The sequence below is a fragment of the Phoenix dactylifera genome, unplaced genomic scaffold (assembly GCF_009389715.1).
Source record: "Phoenix dactylifera cultivar Barhee BC4 unplaced genomic scaffold, palm_55x_up_171113_PBpolish2nd_filt_p 001620F, whole genome shotgun sequence".
NCBI classification, from domain to species: domain Eukaryota; kingdom Viridiplantae; phylum Streptophyta; class Magnoliopsida; order Arecales; family Arecaceae; genus Phoenix; species Phoenix dactylifera.
In genome coordinates, this window is record NW_024068925.1 from 53,038 (window position 1) to 74,505 (window position 21,468).

Sequence of the window (21,468 nt, forward strand, 5' to 3'; positions counted from 1 at the left end):
AACATTCACATGCAAACAAGAGAGAGGACCTTCTTCAGCCAAACGTTCACACATAAGAAATCTAGTTTGACTTGAAGAATATAGAATGAATCGGTAATTTTAGATACCTCTCTCATAAATTAGCTGAGCAAAGTCAATAACTTAAATCTTATTGTGGCATGGTTAAAATCTTTAATTATTAATTTTTTGATATCATGTCTATATATGTATTAATTGACTTATGCTTTTAGAAATTGATTCATGGTTTGCTCAAACTAAAATGTTCCTTTGCCTATATCATAACCATGAAATACACAAGTATGTGCTTAAAATGCTGATTTGAGTTGACTTGTGAGAAGCTATGAATTCTTGAGCATAATGAAAATGTTGTTTGCATGATATACATCTATTTAATACATAAGATTATTTCTTTATTCTGCTCTTTCATGTAAATTACTTGAGAATAACAAAAAGAGAGAGAGATAAAGAAAAGAAAATGGATATTATTCAAGAGAAGTAAAATCTAAGTAAAGGCAAATACTTCAAAGCAAAACAAGCATAATACATTCGGCACATTTGTGAGACTTGTGAAAGGGATAAAATCCGTAATTAATTACACTTAAACAGGGAGAGTTTGAAGTGAACATTTTAACATTTCTATATTGCTCATCATAGGGATGGTGCCAATGGGGAGGCTAGTGGTAGTACCCGGCACTATTTGACTCAACTATTCGGTGTAGGATATATTAGGGACGGCACAAGAGGGAGGCTAGTGGTAGTACCTCGTGCCCCTTCCAACTCCATCGGATAGGGAGCAAATAGAGTATAGAGCATAGAAAAGTAAAACCAAAAGAAATGAAGATTAGAATGTTCACTAAGTGGTTAAAGGAAGAAATTCAAAAATGAGGAAATGAATGACAAGATAAATGAAAGTATATAAAAAGCTTGTGAAAAGCCAAATGAAGTTTCGATCACTTGAAAACACACCTTAAGGATAAAATCAGTGTAGAATTATATATAAATAGGGAGAGTTTATTTGAAAAGAATAAATTTTGATCCTTGACATGCTTGCTCTTAATGTTTTAATACATGATGTTATGACTTAATGCATATTATGTTTTGCATGTCACATGATGTTTTGAATTATGTATTTTCAATATTCAAATAACAAAGATCTTTCCTAAATATAACTTGTAATGCTTCATGCCTATAAAATTTGATTGAAACATGTTATTACTAACAACAACATCATTTTGTTTTAATGAATATATTTTGAAAAATAAAAGAAAAGAATAATTTGAATTTGCAAATTAGGCAAAATGAATTGATTCTGATTTATCTCTTATCTTGCCTAACATTGGTACATAATATCCTGATACTTGTTAAATTGCTCCAATTTGTGCCCAAATTAAATGTTAATTACAAAGATTCTGAATGTGTTCTAATACTTTTGAAATATGTGTTTTCAATCTTAATAACTTAAGATGAGCTACAATGTAGAAGATGCATATCTCAAATTATAATTCTGAAAGCTTCCTTGAAAATTTTTATGAAATTCAGAATCTGATTTTGTATAAAAGCTTAAACTTAATTTTAAAAAAAAATGCTTCTATCATTACATTTTTGTAACTTTCATTATATGCTTCAATGATTGCATCATTTTGGAGAATAACTCAATAGGATTCCTGGATGAAAACTACGGTCTAAGAAAAATAGAATTAATTTTGATGCCTTAATTGTTTGCTCCGATACGCATCTGAAACATATCATTTTCTATCTTATAAGTTTATTAAAATTGGTCTAAATGATGTATTTTTCAATAATCTTGATTGCAAACTAATGTTTCTAAACATATGATTTTATTTTGATACTAAAAAGATTTATTGTGCTTCATGTATACATTGCTGAGAAACTATGACTAAGAAATTGAAATTTATAAATATACACCTTGAATGTTTTATATTTGATTCATGATCATTCTTGTTAATTTCTGAATTTAACTGTTTTACTTACAAAGCATGAATTGATATCAAGAGCCTTGCATACAAGAAAGAGACATAACTTAAAGCTAAATCATTAAAGATTACTCTATGTAAATTTGGCAAAGGACTTTTAGCATGCTTTTAATGTCAAATTGGTTTCAAACTGATATCAATTTAAGCATATTTTGGTATTAGACTTTGTGCTTCATTAAATATCTTTTGAAAGTTGGATTTTCATGTGTACTTAATTGGTAAATCACTTGTTTTGAAAACTAAGTGAAAAGGATTCCATTTGTCTTAGTATTGAAAATTTACTTTGGAATCCACTAATGAGCTCTTATTGGCTTGCACTTTCGTGTTTCAATCCTGAGCCAATTCATTTTAATTGATTTTGATGCTATGATCTTTAAAGGAGTAAAAGAAAGTCTTTAAGAGAGCTTTAAAAGAACTTTCAAAGCCCTGAATTTTATGTATCCTACATTGCATAAATTCATATTTTGGTATCTATGCTCCAATACTTTTATATCATGAAAGAACTTTGAAGTCATTAAGAATTAAAGATTCAACATAATCTTATGTTTTTCGAGTATATAAGTTTTGATCTTTATCTGCTCTTATACTATACTCTAAAAATTAATTAGATTGCTCTCATGTTGCTATATACTTAATATATTAAAAAAAAAAAGGGTATTGGATTTTCATTCGTGCTTTCTTTGAATATTATTCTTGATACTCCTTGAAATAACTTGAAAAAGATTCCATCTACACTTGATTTCAAAACTATCTTTGGAATCTACATTTAGAGATCACTTCTGGCTTACATCCTTAATATCTCATTCCTAAAGCCAAACACATAGAAATAAGATATCATTTTATTAGGGATCGTGTGTAAAATGGAAACATATGTATTGAGCATATATGCACTGAAAAACAATTAGCCGACATATTCACAAAACCCTTGAGTGAAGATAGATTCTGCACGCTAAGGAGGGAATTAGGCATATGTGATCCTTTTTATTGAAGAAATATAAAAGGGAGCAAGCAGTCTCATGATACATTCCTCCCATTTCTAAAAAACCTATGAAACATGAGTCAAACTTGTAATCTATAGATTCCTTACTCATGTATCATTGTCCTAGAAAGAATTTGTAAGGATTGGAAGCAAGGAAAATTTTTAGAAGCGAAAAGGAAGAGAAAGGAAAAATTTCTGAACTTGGGTCGACCCAACCCAGAATAGGGTCGACCCAACGTTGAGTCGACCCAAGAAAATTTTTGAGTCGACCCAACGTCGGGACCCCACTGTTAAAAGGGGGACCCGTGAGCTTCTAGGGCACTGTTTACCCTTTGTCCTCTTCCGAAAACCCTATTTTCCACTCTCAAATCTTCTCCAATCATCTCCAAATAGTAGATTACTTCAATATCTTGGAGAAATGGGACCCAAGAGAGCCGTAGCCAAGCGATCCGGGAGAGTCTCACGATCTTGTTTAGAGCCTAGGATATGTATCTAGTTCTCATATGTATTTTGTGTTGATCATGTATTTTGAACCTTGATTGAGGAACATTGTATTTGCTTTTGTTTTTGGCATGATTGTACTAAAATGTTCCTATTTTGATCAATGAAGTTTGAATGTTTGTTATTTATTGTGTCTTTTCCCATGTACCTATTTGATGATAACAAAAAGGGGGAGAAGTAAAGAAAGAGTAATAGGGGAGAAGTAAAGATAGAGTAAATAGAGTAACAAAAAGGGGGAGAAGTAAAGAAAGAGTAATAGGGGAGAAGTAAAGATAGAGTAATAAGAGGAGAAGTAAAGAAAGAAGGAGAAATAACGAAATAACTTGTAAAACAACTTGAAAATCATATAGGAAAGCATATGCATCCAAGGGGGAGCAATTTGCAACAATGAAAATGATCAAGTCAAAAATATCTATTAAATTTCAGAATTTCGCACATAGAATTTCAGAATTTGGCACGCACCTTTCACACCTCGATACATAACCTGAAACTCATGTTTTATCTCAAATTTTTGGAGTTTCATCTTTAATGAATTATAAATGAAAGGGGGAGCAATTCAAAAAGTCAAATTGGCAACATTTGAATGATATAGGGGGAGACTTCACTCTTATATATGAAAAGCTGAAATTCAGCAAGTTAAGCCCTTTCAAAAACTGATTTTAAAATAAGTATCAATAGGCTCATACTCTTTATTTTGTAATCATCAAAAAGGGGGAGATTGAGAATGATAGTGTTATTTTGATGATTAACAAGCATTTAACAAGAGTATGTTATAAGTTAAAACGATACTTCATTTATAAGTCTGTTACTCTCAGTATATTTGTATAAATTGATATAGATACATTTCATTGTTTATATGAATGAATCTAACCTTGAGATGCAGCAAAGTGTGGATTGAGTCGACCCAAAGGATGATTGGGTCGACCCCGTCACATCAAGAAATCATTTGGCACACTTCTGCAAAAATGGCACAGATGAACAATGTGTTGGGTCGACCCAAGGAAAGCATGAGTCGACCCAAACATCAAGATCCTCAAAACAACTCAGAAAATGGTTCTCTGGATTTACTGAGAGGGTCGACCCAAGATGAAGTTGAGTCGACCCAAGCTTGAGTCGACCCAAACCCTGTGTGGGTCGACCCAAAGGCAAGACAGAACAGAAGACAGAAAAGGTTCTCTGGAAACCCTGTTAGGGTCGACCCAAGAAGAAGTTGAGTCGACCCAACTGAACCTTGAGTCGACCCAAGGAAAGGTTGGGTCGACCCAAGTGAAGGAAAGTTGAATTCCAAGTTTCTGTGTTTCTGAAGGTTGGGTCGACCCAAGAAAAAGTTTGAGCTGACCCAAGGTTTGGGTCGACCCAAGAAAAGTTTGGGTCGACCCAAGCACGGGCAGAAGCATAACGGCTAGTTGTGCAGAAGTACTTTTTGGACTCCCAACGGCTATAAACGGCTAGTTTCTTCAATCCAATGGTCAGGAAGGACTATTTGGAGGTTGGAGAAGTATTTAAGAGGGAGTATTCATCAGAGGAAGCAAGCTTTGGAAAATACATCAAGTGCATTCAAGAGAGAACCCTAGCAAGGCAAGCTTCATCCAAGTGCTTCATTCAAGAATCAAAAGAAAGTGGTTGAGCAGATTCAAAGAGTCATCAAGAGCTCCATCCACCTTTGAAGAGTGAAGCATCCTTGACAAAGAAGAGAGAAGTCACATCAAGCGATAAATATTCTCTAAACTCTTCTTTGTAGATTATATTGTTATATTTGCTCATCTAGAAGTTTAAATCTTCTTCCTTTGTTTATTAAACTAATTGTAAAGGTTGGTTGGTTAGCCCGCAAAACCAACGGAATAGGTTGATTGGTGAACCCGGAAAACCAATTGTAAAGGTTCGTTGGTGAGCCCGTAAAACCAACATAGGTTGTTGGTAAGCCCGTAAAACCAACGTAGGTTGTTGGTGAACCCGTAAAACCAATTGTATAGGTTCGTTGGTGAGCCCGTAAAACCAACATAGGTTTTTGGTGAACCCGGAAAACCAAAGTGTAAAGGTTTTTGGATTGTGAGCCCGGAAAACAATCCAACTGTAATCCGCGGGATTATAGTGAATTTCCAAGGGGTCGCTTGGAGAGTGGACGTAGGTGCTAAGGAGAGCACCGAACCACTATACTTCTTGTTGTTTGTATTGTGATTTGTTTAAGTTCACTAACTCATCATTTAACACAAGTAAGATAGTTAAAATTAAAAGAAACCAATTCCCCCCCCCCCCCCTCTTGGCTTGTCACCTTGGGCAACACATTTTTGAATGGGTATATTAATGAGGAGGTGTATGTAGAACAACCTTCTGGTTTTGAAAATCATCAATACCCCAATCATGTGTATAAATTAAACAAAGCACTTTATGGTTTGAAACAAGCACCTAGAGCATGGTATGAAAGACTTAGCAAATTTCTACTAGATCATGAGTTCTCTAGAGGAAATGTAGATACAACACTGTTTTTAAAGAAGAAAAACAAAGAAATGTTAGTAGTGCAGATTTATGTTGATGATATTATTTTCGGTGCTACTAACAATCGCCTCTGCGAAGAATTTGCTGACTTGATGCAGAGTGAATTTGAAATGAGCATGATGGGAGAGCTGAACTATTTCCTCGGGCTCCAAATCAAACAATCTGAAGAAGGATCTTCATCAATCAAGGTAAATACATCAAGGAGATGCTTAAGAAGTTTGATATGGAAGGAAACAAGTCAATCAGCACACCCATGAGCTCATCATGCAAACTAGACCAAGATGAATCAGGTAAATCAGTAGATCAAAAGATGTATAGAGGTATGATAGGATCTTTATTATATCTCACTGCAAGTAGATCTGATATCATGTTTAGTGTATGCATGTGTGCTAGATATCAATCTAATCCTAAATAATCACATTTAATTGCAGTTAAGAGAATCTTTAAATACCTAATAGGAACAAAAAATATAGGTTTATGGTATTCTAAAGAATCTAGCCTAAACTTAATAGGGTATACAGATTCAGATTTTGCTGGTTGTAAACTTGATAGAAAAAGCACCAGCGGATCATGTCAATTCTTAGGAGAAAATTTAATCTCATGGTTTAGCAAGAAACAAAACTCGGTTGCATTATCTACAGCTGAAGCCGAATATGTTGCTGCCGGGAGTTGTTGTGCTCAAATCTTGTGGATTAAACAATAACTTGAAGATTATGGCATTAAACAAGATAAAATTTCCATTAATTGTGATAATACAAGTGCCATTAATCTAACTAAAAATCCAATTCAGCACTCAAGAACTAAACATATTGAGATAAGACATCACTTCATAAGAGATCATGTACTGAATGGTGATGTGACACTTCAATTTGTTTGCACTGATGATCAATTAGCTGATATCTTCACAAAACCCTTGAGTGAAGAGCGATTCTGTGTACTTAGGAGAGGATTAGGAGTGATTGATCCATCCTAGTGATATTCTCTTCTAATTCATTGATTTTGATGATTAGCTTCTGTTAAATATAGAATTTCTCATCTATGATCATCAATTCAGATCACAAACTTTTTATTATCCCTTGTTTGGCACGAAAATAACATGATTTTTGGGTGCGTGCCAAAGTTCGATGGCATCATAAGGGGAGTCGACTCGCGCATATTTTGGAGTCGACTCGAGGTCGAGTCGACTCGCGACTTACTGGAGTCGACTCGAGGTCGGGAATCCGATATTTTAACCCTAATCGAAGCGTTCAATCGACACTTCTATTCACCGCCGCCACTGTTCAAGAAACCTAGAGTCGTCTCCGACCTCGTCTCCGACTCCATTAGGGCATTTCCGTCGAGTTTCCCTCTGTTCCTCGTGTCCTTTCCCCCTCCTTAGGTCTAGGATGCCTCGGAAAGTTGTTGTCCCGAGCCGGAAAAGGCCCCAACCCGCGAGCGGCACCGAGCGACGGTCAAAGGCTCGGAATGATCCCGTGAGGCCACAACCTCCTGTTCCTTCCCCGCCGAGGCCAGTTCCCTCGCGTCCGTGCCGGGAAGGCGGTCTCAACCGGGAGATACGTCAACTTCGACTTTCTCTCCCGGGAAGGCTTTACCCTAGGGCATAGGTTAAGGGCTCAAGGGTTAGAAAGGTTTTGTTCCCTAGATCTCCCTACTTACCCGGGGTTAGTTAGGGAATTCTACGGTACAGTAGCTAGGGAAAATGGTGGGATTCAGGGAACCGTAGCGGGTGTCCCTTTATTTATTTCGGAGGATTTCATTGCTCAAGTCCTCCATCTTCCCCAAGAAGGGGTGTTTCCCTCTCACCCAGCAGATAGGACTGAGGCCCTTACGGCCATACTAGGGAGTCCACCTCAGTCCTCCCTAGATGAGGTGTCTGCAAGTCAGCTATCAGTTGAAATGCGGCTCCTCTTGAGTATCATATCTATGACCCTCTTCCCCAAAACAGGCCGTTTTGATTTTATATCTGAGAGGGACCTAGCCATGATGTTTTACATTCTTCAAGATACCCCAATCAACTTTCCAAAACTCATCTATAAATACCTATGTGAGCCTCTAGACAAACCAAGGCTTACTCTTCCCTATGGCATGCTCTATACCTTGATCTTTAGGGAATTAAAGGTCCCCATTCCTGAGGGGGAACCCTCTCGCTCACTGCGATACACAGATCGCATGGGTGAGGGGACTCTACACAGGATGGGATTCCATAAGGTTGAGGGAGTCTGGATCCGGAAACCATCCTCTTCCACACCCTCTGACCCTACTACTCGACACTCCCCCAGCCCTGATCATGACTCCGATTTTTCCACCTATCCCTCCACTTCAGCACCTTCTACTTCAGCCGGACCCTCCACTGCACCACCTACTCAGCCACTAGAGGTCCGGATATCTCCTGAGCAGCTCCGGGAGTTGCGGCAGGAGATCGTGAGGGATCTTCGGGACGACCTACTGAGGGAGCTCCGAGGTCCAGCGACTGCTCCCTCCACTACGTTGGTTCCATCTTTGGCAGCCGTGACTGAGATGACGGCTCATCTGAGGGAAGAGATTTACAATGTAAGAAGCCTAATTCAAGCCCAATTCTCGAATATGAGCGATGTCATGAGTAATACAAGAAAGATGCGAGATGACATCTGACAGGACCTAGGCAGCCAGAGTCAGGGGGCCGAATGGCTAGCCAATGTACTGATCTTCAAGTTGGATACCCTCCAGGAGAATCTGACTGAGCTTACCTCGATCCAGAGTAGGGCCACCTCGGAGATCATAAAGCAGCTAGAAAACATTACAGAAGGGATCAGTTTAATTATGCAACAATCTAGACTGAGCAAGGGAGCCACATCTTCCACCACAAAGAAATCCTAGTGTAGCTTGCTATGTACTTACTTTTCTACTTTTGGATGTATCTACAATTGTACTTAAACTTACATCAATACAATGAGTAGACATTTCTCTTCCAAATTGTGCAAATTTGATCTCTAACTGCTTGTATGATGTGCTTTCTTCCTTTTTGCTATGATGACAAAAAGGGGGAGAAAATATATTAAATAGACATGTAAAGGAAATCAATAAAAAGAAAATTTTTAAAACACAAAATAATTTGTTCTAAGTGGATTCGATACCTCGAGGCTCATTATCTCTCTGTTGGGGCTCCTAAAGGAGTAATCTTCAGAATCTATTCAAGGGATATTCGGAGATTAGTTGAATCATACTCAAGAACAAATTGGCAGATTTTCCCTCTAAAACCAAAAATTTAAGTTCAAAAGCTTCAATACACTAAAAGAAAATTCAGAGAATCTAAACAAAGTTGAATGCATGTGTTGAGGGGGAGAATCTGAAATTTTAAGAAAGCAAACTCATTAAATATATATAAGCCAAACAATTGATTACATGACATGAAGGCTTATATAATTCCAAATGAAAAGGGGAGCTTTAACTTCAGAATTTACTGTTTCACACCTTTCAGTTTTGGATAAATTAAATGACTAGACACTTGAATTCATTTTAGAACTTTACTATAAATCTACTTTTTGGTTGAGCAATTAACTTTACAAATACTCAATGTTTTGTCATCATCAAAAAGGGGGAGATTGTGGAGTGATTGATTATAACCCTATTTAATTTTGATGAGCTCAAAGCATTTGAGTATATCTTATGTTATACTAATGAATTCAATCTAGTGTTTCAGTCAAATACTTGTAAATTTATGGTTAAGTGTCTCAAGATTTGGTTCAATACATTTTGGATAAGTAAAGAATTCAATTTGAACCAAAGTCTGAGTCTCGAGTCGACTCCGGGAGATTACGAGTCGACTCCAAGCGTATCAGAAGCACTGGCACAAGCTCGAGTCGACTCCTGTACATTACGAGTCGACTCCGACTGAGAACAGACAGCCGGACAGAAAGATTCATCTCAGAACTTGTCAACGAGTCGACTCCTGAAGAATTCGAGTCGACTCCAGGATAGTACGAGTCGACTCCAGGGAGTAACAGACAGAAACACAGAGAAGCTATTTTGGACTCTGAGAGCCGAGTCGACTCCCGAAGAACTCGAGTCGACTCCGATGGTTGGCAGGTCGACTCCTAAGGAAGCGTGAGTCGACTCCCAGAGAAATACAAGCAAAAAGTTAGAGAGCCAATTTTGGACACTGAGAGCCGAGTCGACTCCCGCAAAGTTCGAGTCGACTCCAAGGCAGCGCAACCCCAAAGACAGAAGACGGTATTTTCGTCTCTGAGAGGCGAGTCGACTCCAAGACAGTTCGAGTCGACTCCAAGGCAGCGCAACCCCAAAAGACAGAAGACTAAATTTTTATCTCTGAGAGCCGAGTCGACTCCGAGACAGTTCGAGTCGACTCTGAGACGGCACAAGTCAACAGACAGAAGATCGGGAGTTCGGGCTCTGAGTGCCGAGTCGACTCCCAGAATATCCGAGTTGACTCGAGTGAGCAAACATGAAAAATATATCTCTGGCTTCCTTGGAACGACTCGACTCCAAAAGTGCCAGGTCAGCTCCAGACATTGGGGAGTCGACTCCAGGTTCAGTCGAGTCGACTCCAAGTCGAGACAGCACTTTAATTCAAATCCAGAACAGTTGCCGAGCCGTCTCCTGAAAAGCATGAGTCGACTCCTGCAACAGGCGAGTCGACTCCAGATCGCGCGAGTCGACTCCGATCCCAACGAAAACATTGTCAGGAGTTGCAGAATGTGCAGAATGGCTAGATTTTGGGGTCTAACGGCTAGTTTTCTTAGGAAATGGCTTAAATAGCCACAGAGAACTGTAGCAAGGTAGAGAAGTGAAATTCCATTCAAAGAAAACAAGTAATCTCCACCTACCAAAGGATTTCAAAGGGAATACACGTGAAAGAAGGAAGAGAGGCATTAAACTCCATCCAACCAACTCTTCCCAGCATTCAAGAAGTCTCCGTCAGTCATCAAGTCTTCGAGACATTCAAGAGGAGACACCGAGTTCGAGAAGCCCTTCTCTACATCTTCATAAATCTGTTTGAGGGCTCTTAACTTCTCTCTTGTTATTAATCACTGAATATCTGCTTGTTAAGAAGCTTCCTTTTTCTGTTTGTTTTCAAATCATTTGTTTCTTACTTGATTCAATCAGGGGATTGAATCAAGGATGTTAAGGTTTGTTGGTGAGCCTAGGTTGAAACCAACGGTGTAAGGGTTTGATTGTGATCCCGGAAAAACAATCGGGTGGTTCTAGTCGGTGAGCCTGAGAAAACTGACCGAGTTCGTTGTGATCTCGTAAAACAACAAGTTGGGTTGTGAACTTGTAAAACAACCGGCTGTAATCCGAGGGGTTATAGTGAATTCCCAAGTGAGGCTTGGGGAGTGGACGTAGGAGCAAGGGTTAGCTCCGAACCACTATAAATTTGCTTGTATTTGTGATTGCTTTATTGTCTCTTACTTTCCCTTCATCCACTGCATATAGCAACTAATTAATCCACTTGCAAAAAGTTTTAATTAGTTACTCACAAAGCTTTTAATTGCAATAATTATTTTAAAACCCAATTCACCCCCCCTCTTGGGTTGTCTATCTGGGCAACACTAGATCACCTTAATGATTACAACCAAATGATATAAAATAAATACAGAATTAGTAGAATACCTCAAACGCTAATCCAAAGTGTACAACTCCACGAGGCGTCCAAGTGTCCTCCCTCCAATGGTGATCCACACGAAAACTTGATCAAGACTTTAGCTCCAAAGACTTTTGATCCTTAATGCAGAATTCTTCTAAAGAACTCTAATGGCTTGCTTTCCTTCCTTTCTATTTTCCTTTAGCCTTCTAAAATTACTTCTAATCCTTTTGTCCTAAAGAAGACCACCTTGTCTTGGCTTAGGACACACTAGAAGCAATGCTAGAAAGAAAGAAACTAATGTAAGAAAGAAAGAAGAGAGGAGTGGGGTGGAATTGGAATGATGAAACCCATGGAGTGCTAGCCTATTTATAATAGGTGTAGGGATGCATCTCCAAGGGATGCATCCCATCCACACATCCTTTCACGAAAGGACATCATCTAAGGGCCATATCAAATAAGAGGAGGTGCAGATCAAGTGAGGAGATGTATCAAATAATATGTTTTTTCATGTGGTGCCATATTTTGACCAAGTCAACATCACATGCTAATCACATGTCCATCATGCCTCACCTCTTGATCTTTCATGATGATGATCCAAGGGCTCCAATGCAATGCGCCATTCACTTAACCCATTATGTCTTCATCCAATGGTGGGATTAAGATCCAATGGTCAATTATGGTAGCCATCCTCTAACCCAATCCAATTGGGTTAAACCAACTCTCCATTATGTCTTCATCCAACGGTAGATCAAGATCTAATGGTCTAGATTGAATGATTTATTAAATCTAATCCAATTAGACTCAAACCAAGCCAATTAGGTGCCAACTCTTGGCTAACCCATATTAGAATATGATCTAATCAAATTAGATCAATTAAGAATCAGATTCGAATCCAATTCGAATCAGATTCTAATCCAATTCGAATCAGATTCGAATCCAATTCGAATTAGGAGCTAAGGTTTGCAACACCTGCTAGGATGTTTATCTTGCAAACATGATCTAATCCAATTAGACCCTTGATAAGTTTCCTTGTGTGTGACCCATTGGGTTCCATACTTAGCCAGCAATAGGTGTGAGTGCGAGTTGACCCAACTTGATTAGAACTCTTCTAATCGATGTAAGTCCAAACTGCGCGAACCCAAACTTAACAATTAGAATCCTTTCTAATTGGTGATCGAATTAAACTCTTTAATTTGATCAAACCTATAAAACAAGATTGACGTCTAGCAACATGTCATGTCTACCCGGAAAATATGGAATTTGATGGAAATACCAAAAATACCCTTCAGTGGCAAGTTACCATGCAATTCAATCCTTTAATCAAACTGCATCCCAAATATGTATATGAGTATGAATATATGTCAAACTCAATTTCATATTCATATTTTTCTCAATCTTTTAATGATAATTCAAATAATGAAACATTAGAAACTCTTTCTAATTTTCATTCTGCTTTGATCAAAGGCTTCCTGAATTATCATATGATTAGAATAAATAGGATGCTATCTTCTCTTACTAGAAGTGATTAATTCCTTGTTGACCTACTCATAATCTTCGTACACAATTCACCATATCCAGAAGACCTCGTACATAACTTATTGTCATGAATGAGTGTAAACCAAAATATGGATTCATGTGCACAAGATACCATGGTGATCTCAGGTCATAGGATCAGTTGCACAACTCCCACTAAGAGAATCATCTTTTGACATGTAAGTAAGACTTCATAAGATTTCTCTTTGTAGGTCAATTCAGTGAACTCATTCCTCTAATGAGCATCCACATCTTTGTATTAGTGTCTCCACACAAATGATTGTGAGATCAATCATCCTCTGAATCGAGCATACATAAGACATGCCAGTCTTTCCGGTAATCATTGATCCCCGACTCAATGTACCAATGACTGGAAATATTTAAGATTAGGATTTTAGGATTTTAAGTCTCACTAGTATGATCTCATCATAGTCTTAAAACCATTGCCCTAATCTAAGGAGTTTATCATAAATATAATCAACAGCATATGATAAAACATAACGCCTTTATTCATATTTAAATGTCATGTACATGATTTGGACAAATCAAAAGAAAAAACCTTTTGCAATACATATTGCGATTGGCTTGTAGGGCATCTACTCTTTCAGGAATCACGATTGCACTTAGCACGTGCAACAAGCCGTTAAACCCCTAGGTTACCCTAGTGGACGAGTGTTGTCTCGTGAGGGTTTTCAGGGATGCTACCCACAAACATTATAAATGATATGACATGACATGAGATCCTAATAAAAATATGAAATAAATCCTAAGCTAATACACATGTAATTAATTGATATATATTTTCAAGCATGGCAACTGTCAAAGCAAGGAAATATAAAAGTTGAGTGTGCATCAAATCGCATGACTTTCTCAGAGTACTAATACCTCCACCACAATCGGGCACCGCCTGAGTTTTAGGTGCACTACTCAAGTTCACAAATGTTTTCTACAATTTGTTAGAACCTGATCCATCAAATTTTCAGAATATCACATGTTGTCTAAATTTGTCAAGAATGGTTCGCATGTAAAGAAAGAGCTATCAATCCCTACTAAACAACCCGGGTACACAGAGGTCAAACACAATGGAGTCGAACCAGTCATTACCACATGTCACTAGGTTCAGCCTAACCAACTCATTCATGCTTATTTTTATTTCATTTCATATTTTTTTGTTTTTCAATACACATGACAACTACAGCTATCCAACCCCATTAGGCTCTAGTAAGGTCCATGTAGCGAGCTTTTAGTCAATGACCCCCGATCCAGTTGGCTCAAGACATTAGGTGAAACACCCCTCGGACTTAATTACTCAAACCAGACTACGCCACGAGGCCAGACTTGTCATCACAAGGATTTTTTTTTTTATAATAATTATGCAAGAAAAGAGAAGATAGACTGAACCACATAGGTATTTTATTTTATTTTATTTTATTATGTATATGTGACTGCATCGTGACTATAGGTCAACCAAAGTTGGATCATAAGGCACCTAAGTAATCTAACTGGGATATTCAACCTCTATCTTTATGTGAAAACCAAATTCTGAACCTTATGGTACGAACAAGGATACTCATACTTCTTTTATGGATAAGGCTAACAAAAATGCAGTTAACAAATATGAACTCCTGAGACCTTCCTATTATCATTAAGTACACGTGTGGGGATCTAATAATAGGTCTCTGATCAATCATAGTATGCATGTGTTCCTTGCCTTAATAGTTGCACAAGCTTAATATGAAAATACACGTGCATTTGCTCAGAAAAGAGAGTAATGGAATAAATCAAATGCAAAAACAAGTTTTTTTTTTATCAGTAAATATTTCCCTCCCCCCAACTTAAACATTGCATTGTCCTCAATGTAAAAAATGCAAGAAAACTATATATGAGAGACAATAGAGAAAATAATAGAGAGAAGAAGAATACCTTGAGTTGTTGATTTTCAGAAAAGAAGACCTACAAAATAAGAAAAAAACTAGAAATAAAAGAAAAAATTGAATTCTAACTAATATACACATACCTTGGCCGTCATGTTCAGTCATAAGAAGGCTCCCCCAAGGGAAAGGAGTCCTCTTCATCTGCAAAATTCTCAAGAAAAGGTTTTAATCTGTGTCCATTTACCTTAAAAATTTTGCCATCATGTGGATTCTCAATTTCAACTGCCCCGTGTGAAAAAACAGTTTTTACAATGAAAGGACCTGTCCATCTTGATCGTAACTTTCCAGGAAACAGATGTAAGCGAGAGTCATAACAAAGAACTTTTTGTGCAGGTTCAAAAGATTTTCTTAGAATTGATTTATCATGCCTAATTTTCATTCGTTCTTTACAAAGTCTAGCATTGTCATACGCATTCCGACGAATTTCATTCAATTCACTTAATTGTAATTTTCTAGCGAAACCAGCATCTGAAAGTTCAAAGTTTAATTTTCTAATGGCCCAATACGATTTATGCTCTATTTCAATAGGTAGATGACATGCTTTTTTATAGACTAGCCAATACGGAGACATACCAAGAATAGTTTTATAAGCAGTACGGTAAGCCCATAATGCGTCAGAAAGTTTTAAAGACCAGTCTTTGCGTGATGGATTCACCGTTTTCTCTAAAATTTGTTTAATCTTCCGATTGGCTAACTCCACTTGGCCACTAGTCTGCGGGTGATAAGGGGTTGCAATTCTATGGGTGATACCGTACTTTCGTAATAGAATCTCAAAAGGTTTATTACAGAAATATTTTTTTCCATCACTAATTATAACCTTGGGCATTCCAAACCTAGAAAATATGTTTTCTTTAAGAAATTTTAAAACTGGTTTGTGGTCATTTGTTCGATAAGGCACAACTTCTACCCATTTGGATACATACTCAACACCAACTAAAATATACTCATATCCAAAAGACGGTGGAAATGGGCCCATAAAATCGATGCCCCACATGTCAAAAATTTCAATAGCAGTAATGGGCTGAAGAGGCATCATTTGCCTACGAGTTAGACTTCCTACACGTTGACATTGGTCACATGTCCTACAAAACTCGTGGGCATCTTTAAATACTGTAGGCCAATAAAAACTACATTGCAACGCCTTAGCTGCCGTTTTCTTAGATGCAAAGTGTCCTCCGCAAGCACTGGCATGACAAAAAGAGAGTACACTATGCATCTCATGATCCGGTATGCATCTTTTAAAGATTTGATCATTGCAATACTTGAACAAATAGGAGGCATCATAATAATAACTTCTTACTTCACGCAAGAAATTATTCTTATAATTCGATCCCCAATGCTTCGGCATCCGGTTCGTGACAAGAAAGTTTACAAAAATCAGCATACCATGGCATAGTAGAAAGTGCAAACAATTGCTCTTCAGGGAACGAGTCCTTGATGGGCAATTGTGGCACCGAATCATTAAAAACTAGCCGTGATAAATGGTCAGCAACTACATTTTCTACTCCCTTTCTATCTTTGATAGCGATGTCAAATTCTTGGAGTAGAAGTATCCATCGTATTAGGCGTGGTTTGGCCTCTTTCTTATCTAGCAAATATTTTAGCGCTGCATGGTCCGTAAAGATAACAATAGGAGCACCAAGGATATAAGAACGAAATTTGTCTAATGCAAATACTACTGCAAGCAATTCCTACTCGGTGGTGGTGTAATTCATTTGAGCATCATTTAAGATTTTGCTTGCATAGTAGATGACATATGGCTTATTATCCTTGCGTTGTCCTAGGACTGCTCCTATCGCATAGTCACTAGCATCGCACATGATCTCAAAAGGTAACGACCAATCAGGTGGTCGCACGATGGGTGCAGTGCTAAGCATAGCCTTCAATTTTTTGAATGCCTCTTGACATGTTTCAGTCCAATTGAACGGTGTATCAAGGGATAGGAGGTTATATAATGGTCGGGCTATGACACTAAAGTCCTTGATGAACCTCCTATAAAATCCGGCATGACCCAAAAATGATCTAACATCTCTAACCATCTTGGGTGCAGGTAGCTTGGCGATTAGGTCAATCTTAGCTTTATCAACTTCCATGCCCTTTGATGAAACAATATGTCCTAGGACAATTTCCTTTGGCACCATGAAGTGGCATTTCTCCCAATTCAGTATCAGATTCTTTTCTAAACACCGAACTAAGACAGCTTGTAAATGTAATAAATAATCATCAAAAGAATCGCCAAAAACAGAGAAATCATCCATAAACACTTCTAAAAATTTCTCGTTCATATCTTCAAAAATACTGAGCATGCATCTTTGGAATATTGCAGGTGCATTACACAACCCGAATGGCATCCGACAGAAAGCGAATGTGCCAAAAGGACAAGTGAAGGTAGTCTTCTCTTGATCTTCTGGTGAAATCTCGATTTAGTAGCACCCGGAATAGCCATCGAGAAAACAATAAAATTTGTGTCCTGCAACTCTTTCCAAAACTTGGTCTAGGAAGGGTAGGAGAAAGTGATCTTTCCTAGTGACCAAATTCAATTTTCGGTAGTCAACACACATGCGCCAACTCGTTGGAACACGAGTTGGGACTAGTTCACCCTGCTCATTTTTGACTACCGTCAGACCTGCTTTCTTGGGCACGACTTGAGTAGGACTCACCCACTTGCTATCGAAAATTGGGTAAATAATACCCACGTCAAGCAACTTGAGGACTTCTGCTTTAACCACATCTCTCATCGTAGGATTCAACCTGCGTTGCATTTGCCTTGTGATTTTGGCATTGTCCTCCAAATATATCCGGTGTGTGCAAATTAAAGGGCTAATCCCCTTCAAGTCGGCAATAGACCATCCTAAAGTTCCCTTATGATTCTTTAGAACACCAAGTAATTTTCTTTCTTGGGCATGATCCAGATCAGATGAGATGATTATAGGAAATGTGTCCTCGGGTTCAAGAAAGGCATACTTGAGTTCCTTCAGTAAAGGTTTCAACTCGAGCTTAGGTGTTTGTTCATGGGATGGTACTATCTTTGCTTTTCGAGGTGGCAACTGTTCAAATTCCTCTATTCTCGGTCTCCACCCTTTGACCATCATGACATCCGAATTATCTAAAATAGGTGGGACCACATCATCCGCAGTACCTTCAGAACACCAATCTATCAAACCATTATCGGCCGATTCAGTAAATGCTTCTTTTAACAGATATTCTTCCGCAATGGTTTTAACCCATTCAACTTCCTTACTTTCTTCATGATCACTGGGTTGTTTGCCTATACTAAAGACGTTCAGTTCCAAGGTCATATTGCCAAAAGAAAGCTTCATGACACCATTCCTACAATTGATCAATGCATTAGAAGTTGCAAGGAACGGACGTCCTAAGATGACCGGAATCTGAGATGGTGAATTGGAAGCAGGATGTGTGTCCAGTACGATAAAGTCAACAGGAAAATAGAACTTGTCTACTTGGACCAACACATCTTCAATAATTCCTCTAGGGACTTTCACTGACCTGTCAGCTAATTGTAAGGTCACAGTTGTTGGCTTCAACTCACCCAAACCGAGTTGCTCATATACCGTATATGGCAACAAATTCACACTCGCTCCTAAATCTAGCAATGCTCGCTCAATCCTAAAATTGCCAATGATGCACGAGACAGTTGGGCAACCTGGATCCTTATATTTAGAGAGAATGTTATGCTGTAAAATTACACTCACATTTTCAGCCAAAAATGCCTTCTTCTTGACATTTAAACGACGTTTGACAGTGCACAAATATTTCAAAAAATTTGCATAGGAAGGCACTTGTTTGATTGCATCAAGAAGAGGTACATTGATTTTTACTTGCTTAAAAAGCTCAAGAATTTCAGAGTTTGGTTCAAGCTTTTGCAAGAGCTTTAATCTTTGTGGAAATGGTGCAGGAAAAGGACATTTAATTTTTTTAGTTGATGTTGGTGCTTCGGTTTCTTCGGTATCCTTTTCTTTTGTCTTGGGAGGGTCAAAATCAGGTATGACTTGAGTTTATTCTGGAATTGGTCGGTTAATAACCTTACCACTTCGCAAAGTTATTATACTCTTTGCTTGTTCTTTATGCAAAGTTGATGATGATGCATTGCTACCGCCATAGACTTGAGGATTAGGTTGTGGTTGAGCTGGTAGCTTACCTTTCTCTTGAGCACTTAAAGCAGTGGTCAGCGTTGTCAGTTGATTTCTTAATTCATCATTGATTTTAGCTTGACCTTGCATGAAAGATTGCAAAGTTTCTTCGAGACTAGATTTTTGAGGGGGTGCGTGTGCATAATGAGGTTGCGGAGGTGGAGGAGTTGGGTTATATACTTGTTGAGATTGGTCATTCCTCCACCTGAAATTTGGATGGTTCTTCCATCCAGGGTTGTAAGTACCCGAAAAACAATTATTGAAAGATTTTTGATAGGTATTCATAACATTGGCCTGATCGTGCAAGACTTCCTTGAATGCGGGTATTGTGGGGCAATCAGTGATGAGATGGCCAGGCATCTCGCAAATCCTACAACACTCGCTGTTATGTTCTACGGTCTTGACGGGTTCAATCCTTCTAAGTTCAATTTCCTCTACCTTCCTAGTGAGGGCTGCCATTTTAGCCTAAATATCATCCTGAGTACTAAGGTTGTAAAGGCCCCCGTGTCCAATGCTAGTAGGCTTAGCTAAAGGTTTATTCACTCTATCCCCTGTATTCCATAATTGTGCAGTCTCTGCGAGAGAATCTAAATAGTTCCATGCCTCATCGGGTTGCTTTTCCAAAAATAGACCATTGCACATAGTCTCTATAAATTGTTTTAACTGTGGAGACAACCCTTCATAAAAGAAACTAATGGTTCTCCATGTTTCAAACCCATGATGAGGACAAGAGAGAAGCAAATCTTTAAATCTCTCCCAGCATTCATAAAATGTTTCATGGTCTTTTTGTTGGAAGTTACTAATGTGCCTTTTCAAAAAGTTAGTCCTTTGTGCGGAAAAGAATTTTTTCAAGAATTCTCTTTGCATATCATGCCATGTTCCAAGCGATCTAGGTCTCAAGGAGTTCAACCATGTTTTGGCTTTATCCTTTAAGAAAAAAGGAAACAAGGTCAATTTAAGGACATCTTCCGATACATTTGGCACTCTAAATGTGATGCTAATTTCCTCAAAATCCTTAAGATGAAGATAAGGGTTCTCAGATTCCATCCCATGATACTTGGGCAGCAATTGAATTACTCCTGGTTTGATTTCAAAGTGTCCTACATTTTCAGGAATAATCATGCATGAAGGTTGACTAGTCCTAGTAGGGTGTAAGTATTGTCGAAGTGTCATAACTGGGGGTCTACCTTCATCACCATGGTGACTTCCTACATTATCAGCCATCTCACCAGATCTGAGATTTTGCGTAAGATTTTCAATATTATGATCTAAGGAATTGTCAAATGTTTGTCGATTCAGGCGCCCAGTGTTGTGTTTCATGCCTTACATTCATACTTGATTGTGTAATATATCTAGCTTTGTTTCCTATTATTTTATAAGTGATTGTTTAGAACTTGCTTAGCTTCCACTCCATCCTTACCATTCTCATAGATTATAATTGCTCTAGCTTAATCTTCCACTACTTTACGTGTAATCGCCTAGAACTTAAGTAAATAACATCTTATTATTCCGTTGCATTCAATTCAAAGTAAAAATTAGGAAACATAATTTTTAGAAAACCCAATTCACCCCCCCCCCTCTTGGGTTGTCATCTTGGGCAACAAGTGGTATCAGAGCAGGTGCTCTAAGATTAATTATTGATCTCACGATCAAGAGCCAAAGATCATGACAACTCAAATAGATAATTTTCTAGGAGGACAATTAATTGATACACCTCCACTATTTAATGGCATAAACTATACACATTGGAAAGCACGCATGCGCATTTTCATACAATCACTTGATTATAGTTTATGGAGCATTATAGTCAATGGAACACACACAAACACTAGTCATAATGAGAAAATGACTCAACAAAATTCAAAAGCCATGAACCTATTATATTGTGCATTAGATAGGAATGAGTTTAATTGCATATCTTCTTGCATGACTGCTAAAGACATATGGAATATGCTTGAAGTCAAATATGAATGCACTAACAAATCTAAAACATCATGTGTAGAAGAAGAGCAGTATCATATTGCAAATCCATGCTTCATGGCACATTAGGTACATGCTGAAATTGAAAGCAATTTTACATTTGATGAACTTCACGATGCCTTTTCTGATTTGTATTTAGAATATAAGAAACTTATTTGTAAGAACAAGAACTTGAAGAATGAAAATCAAATCCTAATAGATGAAAAACTGAAACTAACTAATAAAACTGAAATCTTAGTTAAAGAAAATAAAGAACTAAATCAAAAAAATCAACTTCTCACTGAAAGCTATGATAAACTTAAGAAAAACAATGAAT

At 37.8% G+C, this 21,468-nt stretch overlaps 1 pseudogene; it reads left to right on the forward strand.

The window, feature by feature from the left end:
- The first annotated feature begins 19,884 nt into the window (after positions 1–19,884).
- On the forward strand, positions 19,885–19,982 carry LOC120108891 (annotated as a pseudogene).
- Positions 19,983–21,468: the final 1,486 nt, after the last annotated feature.